Source organism: Cibotium barometz, chromosome 25 (assembly GCF_041138505.1).
Source record: "Cibotium barometz isolate CiBa-2024 chromosome 25, ASM4113850v1, whole genome shotgun sequence".
NCBI lineage: Eukaryota > Viridiplantae > Streptophyta > Polypodiopsida > Cyatheales > Cibotiaceae > Cibotium > Cibotium barometz.
Window position 1 is genome coordinate 27,232,917 of NC_141070.1, and position 23,297 is coordinate 27,256,213.

Here is a 23,297-nt window from a genome sequence, read left to right on the forward strand (position 1 = left end):
AGTGTTATGAATGATTTAGCTTTGTGAATAGTTTGAGGGTTTTTGAAATAGTGCGTATGTGTGTTTTTTTGAAAGGCTATCATGAAAGGCGCTTTACCTCTGTCAAGACTATGCAACTGTTTAATGTGAGACACACAGCCCTCTCCATGGTGGTGGTGGTGGTGCTGCTTGAGGTTATACATGGTGGTGGTGGTGGTGCTGTGCTTCCATTGTGTTACTGCTGTTTGAGGTTATTCATGGTGGCGGTGCTGCTGCTTGGCTGCTTGAGGTTATCCATGGTGGTGGTGGTGCTGCTTGCTGCTTGAGGTTATCCATGGTGGTGGTGGTGGTGCTGCTTGTGCTGCTTGAGGTTATCCATGGTGGTGGTGGTGGTGGTGGTGGTGCTTGTTGCTTGAGGTCATTCATCTATCATCACCTCCATGGTGGTGGTGGTGGTGGTGGTGGTGGTGCAGCATTGCATTGTGCTGAGGTTATCCATTTATCAACGTTTCCCCCCCCTCTTCCACCCACAATAATAATTAGGATGTCACACACTTTCAAAAGCCTCTTGTTTACCTTTATTGTGGAAAGATTACGGCCGCATCTTTGTCACTAATCCTCAAGTTAACTTTATTGTGGAGCTGGTCAGCCTAAGATTAAGGCAACATGTTTGTTACTAATCCTCAAGTTTATGAAGTTATACATGCTAGATAACTTCCCCCTTTTTTTTTTGCCATTCAATAGCAAACAAGTTCTCAATTATGGTGATAGTCAAAGCAAACAAGTTCTCAATTATGGTGATAGTCAAAGCATTTGGTACTAATCTATTATTTGACAAGACATCTACTAATATATTACACGGCTTATAGCCCCCGCCACGTGTCCAAAATTTTTGAGGGCACCCTGCAGTGTGCCACCTCCATGTTGCAGGTTGCAGGTCCGCCATCGCTCCATGCAGAGCCGCCTCCCTTCAATGTCACAGGTTGCAGGGAATGCAAAGTCGCCTCCTTCAATTCGAGTGGTGTTCATCTGCAGACGTCCTCTTTACGGCCTCCCCTCCTCGGTGCCAAGTTGTTTGCCTCGCCTTTGGTTGCCCTCTCCTTGATCAGCTGTGTTCGATTGGCCCTTGCCTCCCCTCCTCAGGTTGCATTGCAGGTTTGGGGTGGAGGAACCCATGGTCATCCAGAGGCACTTTGTTCGTGAACAGATCATTTTGTTGATGACATCTTGCTAGACGGAGGACAATACGGTGGACCTCTTTACAAAGTTGCTCTCTCAGGATTTGCTCAGGCAGCACCCCAGCTCCCTGTGGTGGTTGGTTTCACAGCTAGGAGCTGAGAGGGGGTATTAGAAGTCATCTCCTGTCTAGTTTTATACACCAAGGCCTTTGTTGTGGGTGTGCCCACCCTTATGAGGTGTTTTATCATTTTTCCCCACTCTTCGCATTTTTCCCTTATTTTTCCCATTTTTTCTGTGGCTTGGGAGGCAGCCAGAGGTTGGCAGGAGCACTGAGTGGCTGGCCGATTGGCCCATCAGCAGACAAGTGACTGGCTGACTGCCCAACAGCAGTTGTGGACCTCTGCACTGCTGGCCAACTGGTGGATGTATGCAGCGTGGGCCTCATTTATTGCTGGCCGACTGATGATGCAGTCGTGGAGTGCCTTTTTCAGTAGGCCCGATTGCTCATATGGGGGCATATAAATAGGCCCCTAGCCCCCATACCATTTGTGTATCATACCCGGGATTTTCTTGTGTATATAGAGCAGAGTTACACGCCTACATCTCTCTCTCTCTCTTGTGCTGTATTTTTCTGCATGCATTTTTGCTCTTGTGTTCCCAGATCTGGTCATCATCTCTGCTGCGTATTCTGACATGGTATCAGAGCCCTAGGCTCTAGATAGTTCTTGGGATTTGTGTGAGCAAGAGGGGGACTGTTGTGTGGCTGATTGGTGGACTATTTTGGACTGTTCGGGAAGAGGAGAAGCAAGAGGACGGCGGGCTGATTTGCTGGACAACCACTTTTTGCAGGTATTAGTTCTTCTTTGTTCCCATCGACCCACCCTTTTCAGAGTACATCCCCACAATGGAAGATCTGTTAGAGATGGCCGAGAGGCATGTGAAGATCCCGACACTCCCCACGTTCCCAGTGGACCGTCAGTTAGACGACGGGAGCAACTACGGCATATGGAAGGTTATGATGGAATCTGTTATGGAGCCTTACGACCTCGCTGATTTCGTCGTTGTTGGTATTCCACGATCGGAAGTAGAGGAAGGGGAGTTACCGTCAACCCAAAAGGACTAGGAGGCTCAGATACAGATGTGGGATCGTGTGAAAGCCAGGGTCCGTTCGTTTATCTTTCTCAACTACACACCGCCCCCGCCGCAGGTAATCAATCATGTAAAGCATATGACGCTGGCCAGAGGTATATGGCAGCATTTGGCTTCTCTTTACAACAGGGTATCACCCATGAAGAGGATTTCCTTGGAAGTACAGATGCGGGTTATGAACCCTGCAAAGTCATCGGCGATGCGGGAGCATATTAACAAACTGCAGGCTCTTCAGCACAGGAAGTTCTTCAGGCTGGGAAGGAGATATCGTCAGAGGGACATGGCCATAACGTTGCTGTCACATTTTCCCTCTTCGTACTCAGCATTTTACTCGTCTTTGATTACCAGTGGGACAGGCTCAGCACAATCATGTGGGAGGAGCTTGTGCCCATGGTCCTGGACCAGGAGGAACGATTCACAAACCCTCCTCAGGGTGGAGGTTCGGAGGCCTTAACTGGCCAACGGTCGAAAGGCCGTAACTCGGGCAAAGAGAAGGCTTCATCGGAGAAGTCTTTTGAGAAAAAGTCCGACGACGCTGACCGCGAGAAACTGAAGGTAGAGAGGACCAGTAATGATTGTGGCGAGAAAGGCCACTATTGGAGGCAGTGTCCCAAGAAGGGTGAAGATTCCTCAGCAACAGCAATCATGAAGACTCCGGCTTTTGTGCACTTGGAGGTGATGGACACCGATGTTTCATTTTCTTCAGGCACGGAGGAGATTGGAGGACTCTCCGCAAAACGGATACTCGGGAGTGGATTCTTGATAGTGGTGCTTCCAGGCACTTGACTCCTTCCCGTTCCGGTTTATAGGATCTCTACAGGTGTTCTGGTCATATTCTTACTGGGGATACATCCACTATCCTAGTTCACAGTGAGGGCAGGATGGAAATAGTTCCCGAATGGTAGAGGGGGGAAGCATTCCTCCCAGGTGTTGACTGGCATATACGGGTGGAGTTTGATGAGCATTTTGTTGCTCTCCGGGACAAAGCAACAGGCCAAGTGGTTTGGGAAGGTGGAGTGGAGAATGGAATTTACAAGCTTTCAGCACTCTCTCTCCCAGGTCCTCAGGGTTGTGATGAGTGGCAGACTGGTAATGGCCACTTGTGTGTGGATACACTGCAAGTGCAGGCTTTCCGAGACCAGATGGTGGATAGCTTACCAGTAGATGGCAGCAGTTGGCAGTGCCTCTTTGACTCAGAAGCAGAATGGTTCATTGATCTGGTTGATGGACACCAGATTGGACGGGAGCTTCCTGATGAGGTAGTTGAGCTCATGGTTGCAAATGACTCTTTGGGAGGCAGGATTGCATTTCCTGTGGTTTCTGTGGCATGTGAAGGATCATGGACTCTTGTACACAGGAGGGGGATTGTTGGATGGAGTCCGACTCCACGGTTGGAGTGACTCAGTTTGGGGAGGAGATCCGGACACGAGGAGATCTACTTCAGGCCGCCTAGGAGAAGTTCTACTGAGCAGTAAGAGACAGTCATCTTTTGCCTTGTCGGCGGACAGAGGCAGAGTACCAGGCTGCTTGTGATGCTGCTTGTGAGGTGGTGAGGATGCAGAGGTTGCATTGCAGTTTTAGTGGAGGAACCCATGCTCATCCAGAGGCACTTTGTTCCCATGAACAGATCATTGCTGATGACATCTTGCTAGAGTTCTGTTCGACGGAGGACAGTACGGTGGACCTCTTTACGAAGTCGCTCTCTCAGGATTTGCTCAGGCACAGCACCCCAGCTCCCTGTGGTTGGTTTCACAGCCAGGAGCTGAGAGGGGGTGTTAGAAGTCATCTCCTGTCTAGTTTTATACACCAAGGCCTTTGTTGTGGGTGTGCTCACCCTTATGAGGTGTTTTATCATTTTTCCCCACTCTTCGCATTTTTCCCTTATTTTTCCCATTTTTTTTTGTGGCTTGGGAGGCAGCCAGAGGTTGGCAGGAGCACTGATGGCTGGCCGACTCGCCCATCAGCTGGCCAATTGCCCAACAGTAGTCGTGGACCTCTGCACTGCTGTGGGGCCGACTGGATGTATGCAGTCATGGGCCTCATTTATTACTGGCCGACTGGATGATGTAGTCATGGAGTGCCTTTTTCAACAGGCCCGATTGCTCATATGGGGGCATATAAATAGGCCCCTAGCCCCCATACCATTTGTGTATCATACCCGGGATTTTCTTGTGTATATAGAGCAGAGTTACACGCCTACATCTCTCTCTCTCTTGTGTTGTATTTTTCTGCATGCGTTTTTGCTCGTGTTCCCAGATCAGGTCATCATCTCCACTGCGTATTCTGACAGTACACACACAAAGGTTAAGCACCCAAATGTAAAGGGTCCAAACATCCATGTACACACACAATGTATTCGCATTAGTATTGACACACATCGACGTATATAGTATTCATGCTTCTACTTACTTATATAATTGTATGTATGATTGATAGATGGAAGACGTGACTAGCATTTTTTTTAGCACATGAGAAGCACTCTTTCCTTTGAGGAAAGGGTGAATTTGGTTGCCGAGTTTGAGCGTCCTTATTTCCATGTTCCAAGTTGGTCTGGGCCATGGCCGGTTTATGCTGTTAATTGGAACGATGTTTTCCAAATTACTATATGATTAGATTCAGATAAATTAGATGAAAATATTGCGCTCATGATTATTCAAGAAAGCCTGGGCTTGATTGATCGTTATGAAATAGACTATAATGTCCATGGTGATAGAGATCAAGCACGACAAGTATTCGATGAGGTCATCAAATGTGTCCCAAAGCATAAGCTTCTTCAAAAATAAATATGGTTGTGTTATTATTTAGTAACCATTGGTGGTAGATTGTATAAGTATTTTTTATTCTTTCTTATTATCTCTAAGTATAAAAAAGATCATGATTGTTATTAATATATAGCTTGATTATGTTTCATGTGCAGAGACATGTCATTAAATATCTTGAAGTTGACCTATGAACAATAACAAATTGTTGGATACCATCTTCTTTGAGGAGATGCCACAATTGGGCTTTTTTGGATATCATTGTAGCCCAAAATGGGGAGTTCTTGGCTTTGATGGGTGGGATGATATTAATCCTCGATATATTTATATAGTCTTAGCCTTACAGGCTAGATGACAATCTCAAGCTCCTTTGAATCAAAGAGGCATTGGAATTATTAGATGGCTTTTACATTGTGGGTAGTAGATGTAGGAGCTCCGAGGAAAAGCGCTTCATTTTTAGGGAAATATTGAAATGCATTCCATTGAAAAAGTTGGTAAAGATAATGTAATAAGATTTAAGATTATTGATGGTGGGTCTTCTCTTTCTCTCTTTCCTTCTGTATGCTTGATTGTCTGTCTCTGTGTCTGTCTCCCTTCTGTATGCTTGATTGTCTGTCTCTCTCTGTATGTACCAATACTTATTATTGCGCTTTATTTTGTATTTGGTGTGAAATATAGTTAGGAGAGGGTGAAAAAAATAGAGAGATCATAAGTTTGTTATTTTATGTGTATTTGTATGTGAATATGTAGAAGCAAGCACAAGGACGATTGAATCAAAGTTGGTGCTTTTCGAGTATAATTCTCTCTTCAACTTGAGGTTAGTTCTTTTGATGCTATCACTGTCTCTCTCAATTTTTGTGTTAAAAAGAGATGCATAGAGTGAGGATTACTGAGAGAGAGAGAGAGAGAGAGAGAGAGAGAGAGAGAGAGAGAGAGAGAGAGAGAGAGAGAGAGAGAGAGAGGCGGAGAGAGGATTGTGTACATCAAGATACTTTTTTTATCTCTTTCTATCTTATGAGTGTTTTGTTCTCAATAATCTGATTGCAAATATTAGTGTAATATTGATATGTTAGAAACCTCTCATTTTTTGGACTTCTGCCTTCTTTGAGATTGTTCAGAATATATAATATACAAATTGTAGTAGCCTTGGAGAATATATGCATTTAGTATCTTTTATTAATTGATTCTTAAAAAAGCAAAAAAAAAACTTTCATAGTAGACAAATATATGTATCATTGTGTTCTTCTTTTTGTTGCGGTATACATGTAGGTTACTAGGGTTGGGTATATGCTGGCAAAGATACATAGAGATAATTGTAGATCTTTAAGATATTAATTTTGGATTTCAGCAAATGGAGCTTCGAAATAATAACAGCCGCTCCAAAGATGTAGTGGCTGTGGATGATTCTTGTAATGAAGAAGTAGCTTTGTCTATGCCACCTAAGTTGATGAATGTTTGAGCTGCAAAGCACCTTGCTCGGTCAAGGTCTCCATCTGGAAAAACAAGCTCTAAACGTCTACAAACTATTGCGGATACATACGACTACACTGAGAAAAATTCGGTTGTTTGCAAGGAGTATTTCTAGATGCCCTTTGGGATGAGATTCGTGGAAGTGGCAGCAGCTAAAGGGGAGATACGTTGAGAGATGAGTTGACTCATCATCTCCATCGCATCCATGATGATAGTGGTCGCATGGAGGCAAACCAACTAGACATGATTTCTTTCATGGAGAACATGTATGTTCAAATTGGGGAATGTCTATGTGGATGTAATGGGCAATGTAAAGAACACACAGATTCTCTAAAAGATCAAGTGTGTGCATTAGGTGTGGAGGTATCAAGTTTAAAGATATCTGTTAATCGACTCAATGCAATTATGAAAAAGATGTGCGGTGTTTTAGAAGCTAGGGTAGTTGCTTAGAGATTTTGTGAGAGGGATGATGTTTTTTGATCAAGGGTCAAATTGTGTTCCAACTTTTAGATTTGGCTCTTCATTTTGGTGATATATATGAAATTTTTATTTTTTCAAATTTAATACTTCTCTCTTCCATCTCTCAACATGTTTCTACTCTGCCTTTCTTTCTTACTCTCTCTCTCTCTCTCTCTATATATATATATATATATATATATATATATGTATGTATGTATGTATGTATGTATGTATATCTCACTGTCTATCTATGTCATTGTCTCTCTCTTTGTCTATCTCAAGTATTATGTTGTTTGAAGTTAAGAAAAATAGTATTCGTAATTTTGTGTTTTGAAGGAGATTGAAGATGGTTAGGAGCTGTACATACTTGAGTTCGAACCAAGTTCGTCGGCTCTGAATTTTGGATGCAACATGCATGACTCGCCGTAAACGGTCACAGACAATGACTCAACGCCGTAAACGGTCACAGACAATGACTTGTCTCGCCGGTAAACGATCACAGACAAGGACTTGCATTAGAAAACAAAATGGTGCTAATTTTATGGATTACTTTAACATAGCTGGAATTGAAACATTTGGAAGGGTTGAAAATGAGGAGCACAGTGAACCCCATGGTGGAATCCACTTGGATTGGATTCAAGAAACAGAACAATCCTCAATGCTACGGTTCTTCATCAAGAACCTATCAATGAACATCACAATGCTCAGACACATAGAGATTTGGTGTGAGGCCCTTTCTCATTTGATTTAAATGAGCTACCTATGGATGATAATTTTCATTCTATAACATTTGTGGTTGGTGATGTGAGAGATATTAAATCTCAATGTCACTCTATAAGTGTGTTTTCTTTACCTCGGAATGTCAAGCGCCTAGCAACTATGGTGGTATATTCTGGAGATTGTACTCTTCACTCATTAGGAGCCCTTTCTTACAAGTGTCATTTTTGTGGTGCAATGATTTGGAAGTGTGAGGCGTTAAGAAAGCTTGGAGAATATGTGGGCAAACACTGTTGTGGAAGTGGGAAGGTCTCTTTACTGCCATTGGAAAATCCACCTCCTACGTTGGTGGAGTTGTTGCGTGGTAATGATAAGCAAGTAAGGAATACAAAAAGAATAAACGCTCTTATAATAATGCCTTGGCATTCATTTCACTGGGTGCTTACTTGGATAGTTAGTTCACTAGAGGAGGAGGAGAAGTATTTAATTTTCGAGTCTATGGTACCACCTATCATCGTGTTGGTTCTGTGTCATACCTGATGAAACATGAGATGCGGCTCCTCGATTTGCTCAGCTTTATGTGTATGATACAGAGCATGAATTAGAGAATAGACTTCATGGGATGCCCTCTTTAAATCACAACATTGTTGAAAGGTTGCAAACAATGATGTATGTACATAATCCATACGCTCGTGCACTTCGTTCAATGAGAGAAATGATGCTGTCAAGTCCACATGCAGATTTGAGAATGGTCATCACACTGAAGCTTGATCAACCTCACGGCAATACTTGGTCCCTACATGAAGTGAGGTAGTAGCTATCATGCCGGGTTAAGGAGATAATTTTGATGTGGGGCATAGAGACATTCAAATAATGTCACGCACAGGTGCTATAAAAAAATATCTATTTTGCATCGCTCATATATGCCTCTATTATTTGTTCTTCTATTTCCTCAAGGAGAGGATGGTTGGGGCATGTTGGAATTCCACTCAATGATAGGAATAGAGAAGGCTCAAATGAGGATACAAAGACCATAAAGACAATATTATGCTTATAGACTACAGATTAGGGAAGATACAAATGCATGCCTTCTACGCGGTGGTCGTCTTTTTGCAACAGTACATTGTTGATGCATATAGTAGCATGGAAGAATCTAGATTAGTATGGATACACAATAACCAGAAAGCATTGCATGCTGAAGTATACCAAGGTCTTGCAGATATGGTTAATTTAAGCGATGGGGTTAATAGAGTCTCTGCAGGCATTGCTGGACACAGGAGGGTGGTACTACCATCTACATATACTGGGGGGCCTAGATATATGCATCAATTATACCAAGATTCAATGGCTATTGTTAGAAAGATGGGTAAACATGACCTGTTTATCACCTTTACTTGCAATCCTAAGTGGGATGAAATAACCAATGCTTTATTGCCGGGTCAGGTTGACCCGACTTGACTGCACGGGTCTTTTATGAGAAGCATAAGGACATGATGCACTTATTGGTGAAAAAATCAATATTTGGAACGGTATTGGGATTTGTTTCTCTTATTGAATTTCAAAAAAGAGGCTTGCCACATGCACATATATTATTGATTTGGAAAGTGGATGTAAACTGATCGAGATCCTTCATGATGATATGTTGGTGTGTGCTGAACTTCCTGAGACAAGGTGATGTTTCCAGAGTTGCACAACATAATTAGTCATTGCAATGTCCATGGACCATGTGGTGAACTGAATATACGCTCTCCTTACATGGTTAATGGGAGTTGCAAACATCGGTATCCTCGGAATTTTTACGAGACTACTAGCGTTGATGACAATGGGTATCCAACTTACATGCGACGAGATGATGGTAGTTTCATCCAGGTAAAGGATCATAGGGTGGATAATCGATGGGTTGTTCCATATAACCCTTTTCTCTCTATATAAAGCCCATATTAACATAGAAGTTTGCTCTACCATTACAGCGGTAAAATATTTGTATAAGTATGTATACAAAGGACATGATAGAGCTACTATAGAGTTGCAAGACAGAAATGGGGTTATTGACGAGGTTAGTCAATATCTGGATGCACAATACGTTTCTGCTTCAGAGAGGCATGCTGGCGCATATATCAATATGATTTGCACGATGAAAAGTCTGATATAAAAGGTTACATGTTCATCTCCTAATACACAATAATGTGCTTTTTAATGACCAGGATGACTTGCGTGGTGTAATTAGTTGTGACAGAAACCAAAGAACATCTCTCACCGAATGGTTCAAAGCCAATCAATTGTATGCGGATGTAAATAGTTTACTATATCTTGATTTCCCTTGCAAGTGGGTGTGGAATTCGACTCTTCGCTCATGGGCTAAAAGGAAAAGGGGAAATATAATTGGATGTATGTATAATGTTAGTCAAAGTGCAGGTGATCAATATTACTTTATGGATGCTACTCACAGTGTGCAAAGGGTGCAAATCTTTTGAGGATTTGCGAACAGTGAATGGACATTTGTATCCATGTTTTGTATGTGAAGCCAGAGGGATGTTGGAGAGTGATGAGGAGTGGTACATGCATCTCCATGAAGCTGCAATTTAATATACAGGATTTCAGCTGCGTCAATTGTTTATTATAATGGTTTTTTATGAGCCTATATACCCTGGGCCGCTTTGGGACAAATTCTCCACCGAACTTTCAAAAGATTTTTTCCATTCATTGTAGTAGAGAGGGTGTGTCGATGTTGGTGTTTGTCATTCTATAGCAAAGAATCAAGATTTGTATCCATGTTTTAAAGTTGCATGTGAAGCCAGGGAGAGTGATGAGGAGTGGTACATGCATCTCCATGAAGCTGCAATTCAGAATACAAGATTTTAGCTGCGTCAATTGTTTATTATAATGGTTTTTTATGAGCCTATATACCCTGGGCCCCCGCTTTGGGACAAATTCTCCACCGAACTTTCAGAAGATTTTTTCCATTCATTGTAGTAGAGAGGGTGTGTCGATGTTGGTGTTTGTCATTCTATAGCGAAGAATCAGGCTTTGTTGCACAGGCAAGATCTCTTACACGAGTGTGGAAAGCGATTAGCTGATTTTGAAGGGTTGCCTACTCCAGATAGATTAAGTGTTGCCACTGTCAACAATGGTTTGCTGATGGAAGAGACGATGTTTGATTCTGCTCAGCAGGTTGGTTTGTCTATTTCCATGGAAAGGAGTCTTAATAGTTGTCAATCAAGAGCATTTGATACTATCCTTAGAGCCGTTTCTTTGAACCAGGATGGTGTTTTTTTCCTTGTGTTTACAATGCCTTGCTATTTCGATTGCGTGGAGAGAAACACGTTCCCTTGGCATGTGCATTGTCTGGAATACTATCATTGTTACTCTCAAATGGTCATACAGCTCACTCACGTTTTAAAATCCCATTGGTACTCAATGCTTCTAGCACATGCAAAGCTAATAGCCCATTGGCTAAGGTGTTGAAGCTTGCAAGGTTAATCATTTGGGACGAGGCTCCAATGATGCATAGGTACACATATGAAGCACTGGACATGACATTGAAGGACATTATGCAAAGTGATACAGTGTTTGGTGGAAAAGTTATGATCTTTGGTGGTGACTTTAGGCAAATCTTACTGGTTGTGCCAAAGGGATCGTGCGAGGACATTGTTGATGCAACGTTATGCTGGTCACATATTTGGAGATATGTGAGTGTTTTAAAGCTCACCCAAAACATGCGAGTTAGACAGAGTGCTTATAGTGGTATAGAATATGAATTTGTCAAATGGACATTACAAATTGTGGATGGCACTATAGGTTAGCCAAACAATGAAGGTAGAGTAGTAATTCCATCGCAAATGTTGATCCATGGCAACTCTGTTTTGAGTTTGGTAGAATGGGTATACAAAGATCTTCAGAGAGTTGAGGATTATGCATGCTTCTTCAAAGATCGTGCTATTTTTGCACCACAAAATTTAGAGGTTGATGAGATCAATGAACTAGCCTTGAGTTCATTGCCTAGTCTTGAAAGAGAATACCTAAGTGCAGATTTTGTTGTTTCTTGCAGACTTTGTAATGGTACCAGATTGATATGCAAGCAATTTAACTCAAAGGTTATAGAAGCAGACATTGGAGACAGAGTTTATTCCTAGGATAACATTTGTGCCTGCTATGCTTCGATTGCCTTCTTTTGACATGAGAAGGAGGTAATTTCCTGTTAGGTTAACTTTTGGTATGTCAATAAATAAGTCCCAAGGACAAACATTGAGTGTATTGGGACTTTATCTGGCCACACAAGTATTCACACATGGACAACTATACGTTGCTATTTCATGTGTTAGATCATCTGATGGTGAAAGTGTGTGTAAAGCATATTGTGGAATATGAAAGTGGCACAAGAGGTTTAAATGAAGTCTTCATAACCAATGTTGTCTACAAGGAGGTTTTGCAAATGGCATGCCGAAGAATTTAAATGTAAATGGCAACTTGTAAATGTTAGAGACTACATTTATACATATCTTTGTGCAATGAAGTAAGCATTTGAATGGAGAATGTTTCTGAAGATGTGCAAGTGTAGTCTTTGTTTGCGTTTATATACAGTGCCATTATATTATTTGTTGCTTGGCTCAAGCTACTGAGCACACAGGCACACACACACACACACACACACACACACACACACAGCCATATGTGTGTGTGTGTGTATAGAGAGAGAGAGAGAGAGAGAGAGAGAGAGAGAGAGAGAGAGAGAGAGAGAGAGAGAGAGAAAGAGAGAGTGTGTTATGTTTGATATCAGGGGTATATTGCTTAGGATGGATGTGGCAAGGAGATCATTTTTGTTCGTTTATGGCAATGGACAGGATATTGAAGGTAAATGTTTTAGACGTTTGCTATAATTTAGGTATTATTGTTTTCCAAGATCTATTGAATATTCATGGCTGAATTGTAGACCCTCCATTTTGGGAAGGCCAAGCAATAGCGCCTCTAATTATCGAACTGTTAGAGAGCACTGGTGTTTTACGGTATATATACAAAAGTTCCTTTTCATGTAGCTTTTGTGTTTTGTTTGATTAATTTATATTTTTATTGAAACATTTTTTTTGCAACAGGGAATATCTTTACTTTTTAGAACCCAGATTATTGTTAGGTTTGTATGCTCGAGAAAGTTACGACGAGAGCTTTGGGCTCCTAGGAATTTACAATCTACGATTGCAAGATCAACTTCATGTACGTGGTGTAATGTTTGTGGATTATGAAAAGCCTTATAAGTTAGATTTTTGATGCATAGGCACTGGACAATACATAATTTTTTGATTTGCTGTTTACAAGCCTGTTCAAACGCTGTTCACCTCAAATATTGATCCACCAAATGAGTTTTGTAAGCTTTTATCCTTATCCAACTTTTTTCAACGAGAGTTATATTTTCAATGCTAATATTTTTTTATGGCATACATTTTGCTAGATGGAGGCACATGTTATAGGCTACCAAGGAGAGATAATCCAGTTGTCCGAAGATTGTTTTGAGGCCGTGTTTAGGTGTGTAAAGATAGTCATCATTTTATGGGTTTGTAATGCTAGATGTATATTTATATACCAAGTTTGGTGCTTTAAAAGCTTCTATATGGTTATATATGGCGATCATGATGTGTTTATATATAAGGTTTGGCAAGTTGAGGGCGATGTATACACATATGTATGAGTGTGACCAATATCTATGGATATTATGGGTGTGTGCGCATACACAGACACATATTTACATGTGTGTATGTGACATGCACACATGCATTCATAGGTGTGCACACACTTACACATATCTTTCAGTTGTGGCATGTATGATTCTAATGGATTTCACGTACACGCACACATACGTACATGTATATACATACGTACATCTTTATGCATGTTTGTGTGTAACTCGATGTGCCTAGCTTCGAAGAAAAATACGATAGATGAAGTAAATCCCGGATAGTAATTGTTTTATGGATAAGAATCAACGGCTGTGCCTCTCGATGGGGAAAAAAGCGTTGATCTCTATGATCCAAGTGCAAGTTCTTCCTTGATCTGACCGAGTGTCTTTATAGGTTCGGTCGGATCAGTTTGGTTAGTAATGACCTTGACTACGTTAGAGTAAAAATATCCTGGAGGAATCGCCCGTGCTTTTCGAGCAAGGGAAGTTTTTTTCGGGTTCGGTTTTGGAAGAACCGAGGGATTAGTCTCCTGTCCGGATATCCGTTGGGTGAGGCCCTGAGTGAGAGGACCCTGCACCGCGGAAGGAGTGCTACTTCCGCTGCTAGCACACCCGAATCCGTTGCGCAGAGGGGCCAGGGATCTTTCAGCCTGGTATCAGAGCAAATTGGCTAATGAGGATCAACTGAGAAGCCAAAAATGTCAAAAATTTATGAAGTAACAGTAAAAGGTTGGAATTGTGTGATGAAATTCATACAACTTATTGGTATTCAGACTGAAATTCATAAGTTAGTAATTGGGTCTTCAGATGGAAGTAGCGCAGTCGCAGGGAATCCTTGACTTGCTTGAGGCCTAGATTGGATGGTATTTACTTTATAGTTCCAAGGACCGTGACTACCCGTATATACCGAGGGTATAACTGCAACTCTTTACTGGCAGTATATACGAGTAAATCTAAGACCTTGAAATTATAAGCTAAAATGCTATCCAGATGATGAATTCGAATGTGGTTGATATGATTTTAAAATTCTGGTTGAGAATTGAGGAGTTGATTTGGATTCCGATTGGAAAAAGATGATTCTTGAATTTTGGTTAAAAAGCGTTAAGCTGAGCAAAAACCACAATGAGGATGAATAGGACAAGTCCCTGTGATAATGTTCGTAACTGGAATGATGATAATGACTTCAGCAAATCACTATGAGATTAGTGGATTGTGCTGTCAGATTGCTACTGTTAACACTTGACCCGGTGGATCAAGTTAAGGGATGACAAATTGAGAACTTGCTTGACTAAAATTCCCGTGGAGAACTTGCTTGACTGAAATTCCCGTGGAGAAATGTTCAATCAGAAAGAAATTCTTTCGGTCTAATGGACCATTATTGTGTTAAAGATATGAATAATATGATCTAAATGAATTGTTATTTAATGATGAGTTCTATATAAGGGATATTTATCCCAGGATTCTGTTGGGTTGACCAGAATATAAGGAACCCTAGAATAAGTTGGATCTTAAGGGAAAGAGTTGTCCTCTACTTTGGGAGCGCGGTGATAAGATGTGTATGGGTTGTGATAGGATGAGAATGGATATGTGTATGGGATGCGATAGGATGTGAATAAATGTGATAAGATGAAAATAGGATGTGATAAGATGTGATGTAATGGAAATAAATGTAAATGTGAATAACGAGATGAGAAAAAGGTTGAGAGGATATGTGAAAGGGTGAGATGGGAAGTACACGGATGTGAATACGGATGTATATATGAAAGAAGGGATATGCATGTGTATGTGGATGTATGGATGTGGATGTATGGATGTGGATGTGGATGTGGATATGGATGTATGGATGTGGATGTGGATGTGGATGTATGAATGTGGATGTGGATGTATGGATGTGGATGTGGATGTGGATGTATGAATGTGGATGTGGATGTATGAATGTGGATGTGGAAATGGATGTATGGATATAGATATGGATGTGGATGTATGGATGTGGATGTGGATGTATGAATGTGGATGTGGATATGGATGTATGAATGTGGATGTGGATATGGATGTATGAATGTGGATGTGGAAATGGATGTATGGATGTAGATGTGGATGTATGAATGTGGATATGGATATGGATGTATGAATGTGGATGTGGATGTGAAAATGCATGTATGGATGTAGATGTGGATGTGGATGTATGGATGTGGATGTGGATGTGGATGTGGATGTATGGATGTGGATATGGATGTATGGATGTGGATGTGGATGTGGATGTATGAATGTGGACGTGGAAATGGATGTATGGATGTGGATGTGGATGTATGAATGTGGATGTGGATGTGGATATGGATGTAGATGTGGAAATGGATGTGGATGTGGATGTATGAATGTGGATGTGGAAATGGATGTATGGATGTGGATGTGGATGTATGAATGTGGATGTGGATGTGGATGTGGATATATGGATGTAGATATGGAATGTGGATGTGGATATGGATGTATGGATGTAGATGTAGATGTGGATGTGTACATACAATATTCACTAACTTTTAAAATTAGTAAAACTATTCAAAATACTCTCTCTCTCTCTCTCTCTCTCACACACACACACACACACACACACACACACACACACAATTTCAAAAAAATACACATACACACTATTTCAAAAACCCTCAAACTATTCACAAAGCTAAATCATTCATAACACTTTTAAAAACACTTTCAACATATTTAAAAACACATGCACACCCACAAAATACTCTCTCTCTCTCTCTCTCTCTCTCTCACACACACACACACACACACACACACACACACACACTATTCACTAACTTTAAAAATTACTAAAACTATTCAAAATACTCTCTCTCTCTCTCTCTCACACACACACACACACACACACACACACACACACACACACACACTCTATTTCAAAAACCCTCAAACTATTCACAAAGCTAAATCATTCATAACACTTTTAAAAACACTTTCAACATATTTAAAAACACATGCACACCCACAAAATACACACACACACACACACTCTCTCTCTCTCTCTCACACACACACACACACACACACACACACTATTCACTAACTTTTAAAATTAAAAAAACTATTCAAAATACTCTCTCTCTCTCTCTCTCTCTCTCACACACACACACTATTCACTAACTTTTAAAATTACTAAAACTATTCAAAGTACACACACACACTCTCTCTCTCTCTCTCACACACACACACACACACACACACACACACACACACACTATTTCAAAAACCCTCAAACTATTCACAAAGCTAAATCATTCATAACACTTTTAAAAACACTTTCAACATATTTAAAAACACACATGCACACCCACAAAATACTCTCTCTCTCTCTCTCTCTCACACACACACACACACACACACACACACACACACACACTATTCACTAACTTTTAAAATTAAGAAAACTATTCAAAATACTCTCTCTCTCTCTCTCTCTCTCTCTCTCTCACACACACACACACACACACACACACACACACACATGCCGTTTCAAAATTTAAAAAAAACATTTTTTTATTTTATAAAATACATAAATGATACATATGATTATTACACACACAAATGATATATATATCATTTGTGATTATTATACATAATTGATATATATGATTATCATATATATAATGATATATATATATATAATTATATAATATGATATATAATTATCTTATATATCATATATATATATATATATATAATTATAATTATATTCTCTCTCTCTCTCTCTCTCTCTCTCTCTCTCTCTCTCTCTCTCTCTCTCTCTCTCTCTCTCTCTCTCTCTCTCTCTCTCTCTCTCTCTCACGGCAATTTACTACACGAAACCAAACGGAGGAGGGGACTCGGGGGCAGCATGCGCATCGGGCTCTCTCTCTCTCTCTCTCTCTCTCTCTCTCTCACACACACACACACACCCAATAAATTACTGCACATAACCAGATGGAGCAGGGGACTCAACAAAAGCACACCGGGCTTACCTCTCAGACGTCTGTAGAACTCGAGGGAGCAGACGGAATAGGGGAGGTCACCTGCATAGAAAACCATAAAAATCTCTCTCTCTCTCTCTCTCTCTCTCTCTCTCTCTCTCTCTCTCTCTCTCGTGTGCGCGCTTCCGGTGAATCATGCATGTTGCTATTGTGATACATGCTGCTCTCTCTCTCTCTCTCTCTCTCTCTCTCTCTCTCTTATGCACGCTTCTACTGAATCATGCATGCTCTCGTGTGTCCGCTGAATCATGCATGCTCTCGTGTGATGCTTCCAGTGAATAATGCATGCTTTTTTTTGCAGGTTGTTTGAACATAGAAAGCAACATGTGAGGGCCCCGGACTTACTTCAGAGAACGCAACGTGGTTGACAGAGAGCAAACAACCTGCAAAAACAAACATTAAGTGAGAATAAGAGAGAGAGAGAGAGAAGATCAGCACGGAGCAGACTGAGGAGGGGAGGCAAGGACCAACTGAACGCAGCTGATCGAGGAGAGGGCAACCAAAGGCGAGGCAAACAACTTGGGACCGAGGAGGGGAGGCCGTAAAGAGGACGTCTGTAGATGAACACCGCTCGAATTGAAGGAGGCGACTTTGCATTCCTTGCAACCTGCGTCATTGAAGGGAGGTGGCTCTGCATGGAGCGATGGTGGCGGACCTGCAACCTGCGAGAGATAGTTGCATGGAGGCGACGTGCTGGAGTGTGCCCTCAAAAATTTTGTACACATGGCAGGGGCTATAAGCTGTGTAATATATTAGTAGATGTCTTGTAAAATAATAGATTAGTACCAAATGCTTTGACTATCACCATAATTGAGAACTTGTTTGCTATTGAATGGCCCAAAAAAAAGGGGGAAGTTATCTAGCATGTATAACTTCATAAACTTGAGGATTAGTAACAAATATGTGGCCTTAGATTAGTACCAAATGCTTTGACTATCACCATAATTGAGAACTTGTTTGCTATTGAATGGCCCAAAAAAAAAGGGGGAAGTTATCTAGCATGTATAACTTCATAAACTTGAGGATTAGTAACAAATATGTGGCCTTAATCTTAGCTGACCAGCTCCACAATAAAGTTAACTCGAGGATTAGTGACAAAGATGCGGCTGTAATCTTTCCACAGTAAAGGTAAACAAGAGGCTTTTGAAAGTGTGTGACATCCTAATTATTGGTTTTGGGGGGGGGAACATTGATAAATGGATAACCTCAGCACGATGCAGTGCAGCACCACCACCACCACCTCCACCACCACCATGGAGGTGATGTTAGATGAATAACCTCAAGCAACAAGCAACACCATCACCACCATCACCACCACCATGGAGGTGATGTTAGATGAATAACCTCAAGCAGCAAGCAACACCACCACCATGGAGGTGATGATAGATGGATAACCTCAAGCAACAAGCAGCATCACCACCACCATGGATAACCTCAACTAGCAAGCAGCACCAACAGCAGCACCATGGATAACCTCAAGCAGCGGCAAATAGCAGCAGCAACACCATGGAGACGCAGCAGCAGCAGCATCACGATGTATAACCTCAAGCAGCACCAACAGCAGCACCATGGATAACCTCAAGCAGCAGCAAATAGCAGCAGCAACACCATGGAGACGCAGCAGCACGATGTATAACCTCAAGCAGCCAGTAGTACCATGGAGACGCAGCAGCACGATGTATAACCTCAAGCAGCCAGTAGTACCACCACCATGGAGACGCAGCAGCACGATGTATAACTTCAAGCAGCCAGCAGTACCACCACCATGGTGGTGCAGTAGCATCACCACCACCATGGGGAGGGGTGTGTGTCTCGCATCAAACAGGTGCACAATCTTGACAGAGGTAAAGCGCCTTTCATGATAGCTGGAAGGTTGCCCGCAAAGCACGTGAAGGTCTCCTTTAGTTTTAAAAGGAGAAGTACGTGAAGTGTTAAGAGCCTAGCTATAAGCATTTGAAATAAAGTCAAAAAGCCTAAATAATTGAATGATGTGAGACAGGGTGGAGTGTACATTTTTCTACAAGCAATGTACGATCTTTTTGGTTCCTTTAGGAAAATAAAAAGAGACTAGTCATTGTCCTCTTTTTTCTCACCTCTTGTCACTTTTGGTGCCTGCTGTCAAAATTTTTAAAAAATCATTTTTTTATTTTGTAAAATACATAAATGATACATATGATTATTACACACACAAATGATATATATATCATTTGTGATTATTATACATAATTGATATATATGATTATCATATATATAATGATAAATATATATATATTATTATATAATATGATATATAATTATCGTATATATCATATATATATATATATATAAGATAATTATATATATATGATATATAATTATCTTATATATATATATAATTATAATTATATTCTCTCTCTCTCTCTCTCTCTCTCTCTCTCACACACACACACACACACACACACACACACACACAGCAATTTACTACATGAAACCAGATGGAGGAGGGGACTCGGGGGCAGCATGCGCATCGGGCTCTCTCTCTCTCTCTCTCTCTCTCTCTCTCTCTCTCTCTCTCTCTCTCTCTCTCTCTCTCTCAGACGTCTGTAGAACTCGAGGGAGCAGACGGAATAGGGGAGGTCACCTGCATAGAAAACCACAAATCTCTCTCTCTCTCTCTCTCTCTCTCTCTCTCTCTCTCTCTCTCTCTCTCTCTCTCTCTCTCGTGCGCGCTTCCGCGGTGAATCATGCATGCTGATGTTGTGATACATGCTTCTCTCTCTCTCTCTCTCTCTCTCTCTCTCTCTCTCTCTTATGCGCGCTTCTACTGAATCATGCATGCTCTCGTGTGTCCGCTGAATCATGCATGCTCTCGTGTGATGCTTCCAGTGAATAATGCATGCTATATGTAAGATAATTATATATATATATAATATATATCAACACATAGATAAATACTATATATATATATATATATATATATATCAACACATAGATAAATACAATGCAAGATTTAGAGAAGAAGACAATGTACCTTTGCTAAGATGATGCATAAAAAGGATAATAATGTGTTTATTGATACACATGATGAACATTATCACCATGAGTAGGAGGACATGGTTGACTCTCATGTGTATGTACACATGTGCACGTGAACCTGTGGTGGGTGTGTGTATGTGGGTGTGTGCATATATGCATGTATGTGTGTGCATATATAGGCACATGTGTGCTTGTGTATGTACACATGTGCACATCACGTTTGGGTGTGTGTGTGTGTGGGTGTGTGCATATATGCATGTATGTGTTCACATATATATACACATGTGTGCTTGTGTATGTACACATGTGCACGTCACGTTTGGGTGTGTGTGTTTGTGTGTGTTTGTGTTTGTGTGTCTGTGTGTGTGTACTTATGTGTGTCTGTGTGTGTGTACTTATGTGTGTGTTTATATACACACACAAGTAAATAACACACACATACATATATTATACACACACATATATTATTCAAAAACCCTCAAACACACACACTTACACACACTCTCTATTCACTAACTTTAAAAATTAATAAAACTTTCAAAATAAACTCTCTCTCTCTCTCTCTCTCTCTCTCTCTCTCTCTCTCTCTCACACACACACACACACACACACACACACACGCACTATTTCAAAAACCCTCAAACTATTCACAAAGCTAAATCATTCATAACACACGCAAACCCACAAAATACAGACTCTCTCTCTCTCTCTCTCTCTCTCTCTCACACACACACACACACACACACACTTTCTAAAACCCTCAAATGACACACACATACACACACACACACACACTATTCACTAACTTTTAAAATTAATAAAACTATTCAAAATACTCTCTCTCTCTCTCTCACACACACACACACACATGCTGTTTCCAAATTTTTAAAAAATCATTTTTTAATTTTATAAAATACATAAATATATATATGATTATTACACACATAAATATATGTAAGATAATTATATATATATATATATATATATATCAACACTAGATAAATATAATGCAAGATTTAGAGAAGAAGACAATGGACCTTTGCTAAGATGATGCATAAAAAGGATAATAATGTGTTTATTGATACACATGATGAACATTATCACCATGAGTAGGAGTACACATGTGCACGTGAACGTGTGGGTGTGTGTATGTGTGTATGTGGGTGTGTGCATATATGCATGTATGTATGTGTGTATGTGGGTGTGTGTATGTGTGTATGTGGGTGTGTGCATATATGCATGTATGTATGTGCATATATAGGCACATGTGTGTTTGTGTATGTACACATGTGCACATCATGTTTTGGTGTGTGTTTGTGTTTGTGTGTGAGTACATGCATGTGCTCTTATGAAGTGTAGAATACAAACTTTCTCTCTTTCTCTCTCTCTCTCTCTCTCTCACACACACACACACACACACACACACACTCACTATTTCAAAAACCCTCAAACACACACACTCTCTCTCTCTCTCTCTCTCTCTCTCTCTCTCTCTATTCACTAACTTTAAAAATTAATAAAACTTTCAAAATAAATTCTCTCTCTCTCTCTCACACACACACTTACAATTTCGAAAAAAAACACACACACACACACACAATTTCGAAAACCCTCAAACTATTCACAAAGCTAAATCATTCATAACACTTTTAAAAACACTTTCAACAAATTTAAAAACACACACGCACACCCACAAAACACACACACACACTCTCTCTCTCACACCAGATCCACCGGAGTTCAAGTCCAACCGTTGGTCGTATATACCCTCGTGTTGCATTCTACCGACATTAATACCTCTCTCTCCTATAGTGTGTGTGTGTGTGTGTAATAAAAGAGGACCCTTGCACTACCTTTCTGCCACACACAAGTGGGGCAGATTGGCTAGTGCAAGGGCCCTTAAAAAGGCCATGATCCACCCGAGTTCAAGTCCAACCGTTGGTCGTATATGCCCTCGTGTTGCATTCTACCGACGTTAATACCTCTCTCTCTCTCTCTCTCTCATACACACACACACACACACACAAATTCCTAAACCCTCAAACAACACACACATACACACACACAATATTCACTAACTTTTAAAATTAGTAAAACTATTCAAAATACTCTCTCTCTCTCTCTCTCTCTCTCTCTCTCTCTCTCTCTCTCTCTCACACACACACACACACACACACACATTTTCAAAAAAATACACACACACTATTTCAAAAACCCTCAAACTATTCACAAAGCTAAATCATTCATAACACTTTTAAAAACACTTTCAACATATTTAAAAACACACATGCACACCCACAAAATACTCTCTCTCTCTCTCTCTCACACACACACACACACACACACACACACACACACACACACTATTTCCTAAACCCTCAAACTACACACACATACACACACACACTATTCACTAACTTTTAAAATTAAAAAAACTATTCAAAATACTCTCTCTCTCTCTCTCTCTCTCTCTCTCTCACGCACGCACGCACACACACACACACACTGTTCACTAACTTTTAAAATTACTAAAACTATTCAAAATACACTCTCTCTCTCTCTCTCTCACACACACACACACACACACTATTTCAAAAACCCTCAAATTATTCATAAAACTAAATCATTCATAACACTTTTAAAAACACTTTCAACATATTTAAAAACACACATGCACACCCACAAAATACACACTCTCTCTCTCTCTCTCTCTCTCTCTCTCTCTCTTACACACACACACACACACACACACACACAATTCACTAACTTTTAAAATTAAGAAAACTATTCAAAATTACTGCAAAAACAAACAGTAAGTGAGAATAAGAGAGAGAGAGAGAGAAGATCAACAAACGGAGCAGACTGAGGAGGGGA